An 8,099-nucleotide genomic window follows, 5' to 3' on the forward strand; every position below is an offset into this window, starting at 1 on the left:
CCCAGGGTGCACCTGATCTACGAGCTGACATTTCTTTGTGAATATTTAAACTAATGTCTGTTCTGGCCTCCTGTGCAGAATCAAACAAAACTTTTCCCACTCAACTTTAGTCTAGTTTTCTGTATTTGCTTGTGAACGGTGCTTGGGAAAAAAAAATGGGTCACCTATTTTAAAAAGATTATTTTGTATCTGTATAAATGAGGGTCCCTAAAGGGCTTTTTGGGGATTTTATTTGCAAAGAACACATTTCAAAGAAGCTTTACATTTACCCAGACTATAGAAAGCTGTCCCAGTTGGAAAATGAAAATACCATCTCACTAATTACATCCTTTCATTATTGGAATAAAGTTCTGTTTGATGTACTGGACTGTTTTAGTAAATGATTAAGTTCACATGTCTTTCTCTGAAGATGAAGGGCATTTACTATACTTCATTGTCCTTAGAGGTAGGTCACCTAAAAAAAAAAAAAAGGTGTGATGACCTGCTAACTATGGGAACGCTTTTTGTGTTCCAGAATCTTACCATTACTGAAACTTTACCACAGCTGATCTGCCTGCAACAATCTTGTATTTTGCCTCCTGAACAATTGACCCTTAAGAATGTGTGCTAACTCCTCAGTTTCCCAAATAATAATATTTTCAATTTTGACCCAAATTTTTACTGACTTTATATGCAACCACATCTATATGAGCTCTATCCCAGTCCATTTTGGCCACCTGTGAAATTGGTCACCTTTGCCCTATATCTCTAACTTTTATTCACCTGACCCAAGTTTCACCTCCATAATCCTTTCTTGACAAATGAGATCACTGTATGTAAATTAACTACATTATGTTAACAATTTATTTTAACTTGTCCCTCACTTCATTGAGTGTGGAGAGTGAAGCCAGCATGCAGAGAGAAGAAAGCAGGAGCACTCATAAAACACAAAGGATGAAAGGGGCCTTAGAAATCATGGGGCCCATCCTCTTATTTTACATATATGGAAACCAAACTTCATAAAAAAGAAAAGAAATTAATTACCAAAGTCACAATTAATAGTCCTGAGAAATGTGGGCACTAGAACTAAGATTTCTCAGTGTATTTCTGTTTATGATTCTCCTAAATTTAACTGCTTCCTACAACTTACCTAACTCGGGGCATCTCTCTACCTTACAGTTTCCTAAACACTTCTCCTCACTCATCTAGTTTGGTTTTTCCTCCCTCCCTATCTTCTTCTTTTATATGCCCATAATACTCTGTGCATACTTTTATTGAAGCCTTCATCATGCTGTACCGATATAGTTGATTTTACATTTTTCCCATTGGACTGTGTGTTTCTTGAGAGCAATAACTGGGTTTAATTCATCTCTGAATCTTTATGTACAGAACTACACCCAGCACAAAATTGGTACACATCAACGTACACATCAAATGGAATACAGTTGCATTTTAAATCTCAGTCTCAACATTCAAATTAGAACGGTGCTAAGATACCATTTTCACCTAGCGGGTTGAGAAAAATCTCCAAGTTTCACAGTATGCTTTTTGTTGGTGAGGCCATGGGGAAAGAAACATCTAAATCATTGCTGCTGAGAAGGCAAAATACTATAATCTCAGTGGAGGAAATTGGGGGACATATAGGGAAATTATCATATGTATTTAGCTTTTGACCCAGCAATCTCATTTGTAGGAATTGATCTCAGTGATTCACTGGCAAAAATATGGAAACATGTGTGCACAATATTATTTACTGCAGAATTATTTGTAATAACAAAAGACCGGAAAATCGCCCGAATACTCCAATAGAAGACTGAATGAAAGAAAGACTATGGTACATCTACAAAATAGATGCACTATGTACTATATACCATGCAGTTTTAAACAGGGATGAAAAATATCTGTACAAAAAAAAAATATTTGTACATCCTTTTACCAAATAATCATCAAGATACATTGTTAAATAAAAAGTAGCAAGATAGACAAAAGGTTGCATATTATTATTTATCTAAAATGTATTTTATTAAAAATAAAAGGATAAAGTATAAAATAACAAAATAACGGTTACCAGTAGAAGGGAGGGAATGGAGAGAAATGAATGGTGATAGATGCAAGGCTTCTTGTTTCATAGATTTACTTAGTAGAATATAACTTATTTTTTAATATACCTCATTTTGTAGCTTTGACTCCAAAAGCATGTAAATATTTTATATGATTATAAAACAAAATTCCATTTAGAAAAGCAATCCCTAAAAAATAGAAAGCAACTGAAACAAATCAACCTTGCCATGTTTCTGATCGATGACATAAGCCTAAAAAGAGGAACAATTCCAAGTGACTTAAGTCATAGTAATTCAGTGGCATTGAGTTACTGGGATAGGTCCTACAGATACAAATGACTGCAAAAAGCATCTTTACAGTCCCCCCCCAGTAATCATATCATTATTAGTAGTTTTACATTATTATTCTGAGGTTGAAGCAAATGAGCAATTTTATCGGGGTTATTGAGAAGTATGATTTTCAATGTGGTTAAAAAGAGATACATAGGTAAAATTAATAAGGTTAAGTAAGCAATAGAAGTATTGGTATAAACTTGTAGTATTCTTTACCCTAAAAATAAACATAAACAACATTCATTCTCTAGCTCTGAATGCTAAAAGGTATTAGAAACAATGACCAACCCAGTAGCAGTAAACATCCCTAGTGCCCAAACCATTGTTTTGACTTCCTACCTCAAAGGAACCACAAAGAACTCTTTGGAGAAATGGCTGATTTCAGCACTGGTGTGCAAAACGTACAAAATGAGCGTAGAACATGTTTCAATATCATAAAGCAAGAAAACCATCAAAAACTTTTGGCAGTCATGTCAAAAGGACTCAAGAACAAATCTGGATTCACTCTGAATGGCTTAAGATGGGATCATATGAGCATCAATAATGATACAAGCTACAATAAATTTAAATACTTTAAATATGTTGATATCCATAACATAATCATGATACTAAAAGAATCCTGAATCACTTTTGGAAGATGCCAAGAAAGAAATCCATTATTTTGGAAACTGGTAAATGAGGAGAAATAATCATTTCTCTTGCTTTTCCTATATGACCTGTACCTCATGATAACTAAATAATAGATTAGGGGGAGTTTGTCTTTGGGAAAGTATCTCAGCTAATAAATGAAGAAAGTATGATTGAATGAATAGTCTTGCCAAAAACATTAATTTAGTTAAATACAAATTTGAATATCTCATCAAGACTATACATCTAATGTTCAATTTATAGAAAATATGAGGGATGGAGAAATATGTTCATGAGGCCATGGCGATGTAGACAGTAAAACTAAACTGTGGAAACTTCCACAGACAAAAAATTGTTTCTTCAAAAAAAAAAATTTACAGAGAAAAACTAGTTATCTGAGACTCTAGAGATTGTATTTGGATTCATATTTAAATTCATATTTAAACAAACTATGAAACAGTAATTATTGAGGAATAGATATTTGAGGATATTAAAGAATTATTCTCACTTATTTTTAGGAATAATTTTTAAAGGGCCCTTAGCTTCTAGAGATATATCCCAAAGTATTTTCAAATTAAATAATATTATATCTGAAATTTGCTTTAAAATAATGTTAACTCTGTGGCTGAGGTGTAGATGACACAAGACCAGTCATGAATTGATAATTGTTGAAGCTAAATGAGGCATATGAGAGCATGTTATACTATTCTCTCTACTTTTGTGTATGCTTGAAAATTTCAATAAAATAGTCACAAAATTCCAGTCTGAAGCTTAGAAATAAGTAAATAAAATTTGATTCAATATTTTACTATCAAACCTTCCATTGTAGTCATTTTAGTGTCTCCTGCCTGAACGCTATTAGGAAGAGAATGGTAGATGGATCTATTCTACCTATCACAAAGTCCTTCAAACAAAAAAAAAAAAAAAAAAAAAAAAAAAAAAAATTGTTGATTTTTCTTCCTTCGTCCAAAACTAGGGGGAAATGGGAAAAAAAAAAAATCCTTTGGTGTCCTGTCTTTCCTATATTCTATCAGGATAACTTATGTCAGCTAGTTTAAGAAGGGTCATAATGAAGCTAACAGGATTTATCCTACTGATAGACTAGCTCCAATGGAAAAAAAGAAGTAAATTAAGTGGTGTGCTGTATAAAACTCAGTATAAAAAAGATGGGTAAAATTGGCCTTGACACAGGCTAGTGTAACTGGCCAAGGGGACAGACCTGTGGGTTTATCACAGCATAGTGTGACTTCATAAGTTCTAATGATGCTCAGAATCAGATAGGTAGCATCATCTTAGTTCCATTTTTATCCAGTAGGAAAAGGATGATAGCTTGTATAAAGGGGAAAAGGCATCAAGACCTAGCCTCAAGAGAGTCTAGGACCCTCCAGGAAATCTAGAACCCTCTCAGTTAGTCTAGGAGTTCCAGAAGAGGCTTGGTGTACAGATTAGGGAATCAAGACAGAAGTCATGTGATATGGATTTGGCCAAAGATAATATTATGGGGGAAGGCTACAGCTCAGGCACCCAGGAGTATCATAGTTGTTCATAGCCGGTATTATACGTCTGGATAATGAATATGATCATGAAAACGCCTGGTTGAATGGTCAGTTTGCTATAAAAAAATGGGTGCGTCTAAGCTTGCAGGCCAAAACCTTTCAGTACCTCCAGCTAAGCAGGAATGGGAGAGGCAGGGGCTAACGTACTGTGATTCTTTCCATGCTGTTAGCCCTGCCTATAATGGGTGCTCTCCTGTTTTGAGGTGTCACTACTCACCTTTTAAAAATCAGGTCAAATATCGTTTCTTCTAGGAAACATTTCCTGATCGAGATGGAGAAGACAGCACCTCCTCTAAACCCCAGAGTATTCTGCCTGTAATTCTTTTATGACATTTATCTTACTTTGCCTTTTTCCTTTCCCTTGTATGCTTACCTTGCCCCGGTGAGATTATAAACTCCTCAAGGGCAGGGATCATGTCACCATCTTTTTATGTCCCTTACCACAGAATAAATACTTTAAAAGTATGTGTTTGGTTGAAAGTTTAACCGTCTTCCAAGTTGAAAGGTTGATTCAGAACTTCAGGTTTAAACTGATGCCGGCGGGGGCGCCTGGGTGGCTCAGTCGTTAAGCGTCTGCCTTCGGCTCAGGTCATGATCTCAGGTCCTGGGATCGAGCCCCGCATCGGGCTCCTTGCTCTGCGGGAAGCCTGCTTCTCCCTCCCCCACTCCCCCTGCTTGTGTTCCCTCTCTTGCTGTGTCTCTCTCTGTCAAATAAATAAATAAAATCTAAAAAAAATAAAAAATAAAAAAAAAAATAAACTGATGCTGGCTAGCAGTTCCTGTTTCCCACTTTCCAATAATACCTTTAAAGACAGGAAAAAAGACAAGAAAAAAGTAACAAGGCCAAAAGGAAAAGAAATGACTGACAAGCAAGCAATTGCCAGAACCTGGAACAGTTTTTCTCTAATTATAGGATGTACAGAATGAAACTGGCAATCACAATTGGAAGTTGGCATATGCTTAGCAAGTAGAAAGGAAGAACACCTGTTGCTCTTTTTTTTTTTAATATAATTTTTAGATTTATTTATTTATTTTAGAGAGAGAAAGGGAGCACGAGCAGGAGGGGCAGAGGGAGGAGAGAGAATCTGAAGCAGCACAGAGCCCGATGCAGGGCTCGATCTCATGACTCCGAGATCACGACCCGGGCTGAAACCAAGAGTCAGACGCTTAACCCACTGTGCCACCCAGGTTCCCCAGAACACCTGTTGTTCTATAGCGCTGGGGAGAAGTGTCACCCCTCCCACACTGTCTGGCCCCAGGGTACGTACCATTCAGAAAAACAGGCAGCCCAACCAATGCAATGCAGGTATTTTTTTTAAAGGTCACCAAGATACTACTAGACTCTTGTATCAGTGCTTACCTTTGTAATTCATTCAGGGCCTGCAACTCAAGAAAACAGTGTGGCAGAAAGTGTGAAGTATATACTGCCTTCCGCACGGAATAGACCCACGTGCACTATCTTCGTTTGATTTTGAAAAGACGCTCCCTCTTGGTGGATCCAGCCTCACACACACATATCTAAGAGACTGAAGTATATGCTGGATCACGTCCCCCACTAAACCAGATGCCCTTGTGTAGAGCATAACCTGTACAACTCTACTTGGCAGCTGTGAAGAGTCCCAGCAAGTAAAATGCTATAGTTGGAGGAAAAGATGGAAAAGTAACTGTCACTGGTGGACTCTGGAACTTAGAGTTTTCCAGGTTCTTCTTTAGTTCAATGTCAGAAATGAGCATGGAGACAAAATTGAAACATGAATGTGATCCCAGATCAAAGTCTGCTTAGATAAGTGGTTCTCAATCCAGGGGCAACTTTGGCCCACGAGAGGACAATAGTCAATGACTAAAGACACCTTTGGTGGTCATACTAGGGGAGTACACCATCTTTGATGGTCACACTGGCATCTTGTGGTTAGAGGCCAGGGATACTGCTAAAATCCTATAATATACAGGAGAGCTCCCCACAAAAACCAAATAAACTATCTGGCCCAAAGTGTCAATGGTGCCAAAGTTGGGAAACCCTGGATTAGATAAATGCCTGCTAGCACTGTAAACAGGGCTAAGAAATAGAAATATCAATCTAACTTGAGAATAAGATTTTATCTATGTATAAGTTGGAAAAGAATGGGGGAAAAGGGTTGCCTACATGTATCTCCAATATTGGGACAGACTAGAGCTCTCCTTGTCCTAAGAGAAGGAAGGAGGATAAATGATTAATGTGGAGTCTAGGAAAGGATATTGCAGAACCAAGAAAAAGTGAAGTTTTTGAAGATTTGGTAAAGAAGCAGATGCTGACAATTATTTGTTCTAGGAAAAAGAAAAAAAATTAAACTTCTTAGCATTCTATGTAGAATTCAACAAGACATGGTCTTTATGAAATAAGAACAGAGAAAGATGAGTAACGATAAGAATGCTACTCAAAGGCATCTGGATGAACTAAAAAGGAGCTGTGTAGGAAAAGGATTCTGAAGAAACTAGTGAACCATGAATAAAACACACTCTACCAGCGTAAAACAGAACTGAAAGTAAGGGGGGAAAATAATGAAATGGAGGGCAAATGAAGAAACAATACCAGCAAGGAAGAGACAGACAAAAACAGTAAGAAAAATTAAAAAAAGATTCTAACACAGATAAGTGGCATTCCTAAAGCAAAAGACTAGAATAAATGGAACAGATATAATAACAAAAGCTGTAATAATTGGAAACTTGTCTGAGCTGAATAAATATCAGAGGACAAAATTCTCAGCAAAAATACTTTTTTGGAAAAAAAAAAAGACCTACAGCTACACATTCTCACAAATATTTGATTTAAATTAATTAATAATTAAAAAATAGCCTACAAAATTTGAGGCATGCATGGGTAAGGGCAAGATTTCCTACACAGAAATAAAAATCAGACATTTCAGACTTCAGAAGTCTTCTTTGATGTGCTCAAAAGACATTGTTAATAATTGTACAGTATATACTGAATTCTACAGAAGAAACATTCTGCCCCAAGAATTTTATACCTAAATGAGTTATCATTTATTCATACCAGGTATGAAAGAGCCTGAAAAAGGCACCAATCGAAAACCCTTCTTAAAAAAAAAAATACTTGACTGCATATTCTAGCCCACCCAGGAATGAAGCTAAATGAGTAACTTAAGCAAAAGCTAGTCCTACCTTAAGAGAACTACCATGGCTCACTGAATTGAATGAAATACAGAGCCCCCCAAAGGATATAAATATAAAATTTGAATGCAAATGGTCAAAAGTTGTATCATAAGAGATCTATGATGAGAAAAACATAATTGCATACCACATAACTAGATCTTGAACTCTAATGGAAGTTGGGGAGATGGGCAATTAATAAATGATTGAGTACAGGCATAAATAAATACATAAATAAACAAAAAAAGTCATTGTAAATACTATTAATATTATGAAGGAAGTACAGAGGATGATATGGTGGAGAATACCTGGGGGACCTACTTTCAGAGAATAACTTTCTTAGGATGTTTCACTGAAGCCGAGACCTGCAGGAAGAGAATGCGACCACTTGGGGGAG

This window comes from Phoca vitulina, unplaced genomic scaffold (assembly GCF_004348235.1).
Source record: "Phoca vitulina isolate PV1807 unplaced genomic scaffold, GSC_HSeal_1.0 scaffold62, whole genome shotgun sequence".
NCBI lineage: Eukaryota > Metazoa > Chordata > Mammalia > Carnivora > Phocidae > Phoca > Phoca vitulina.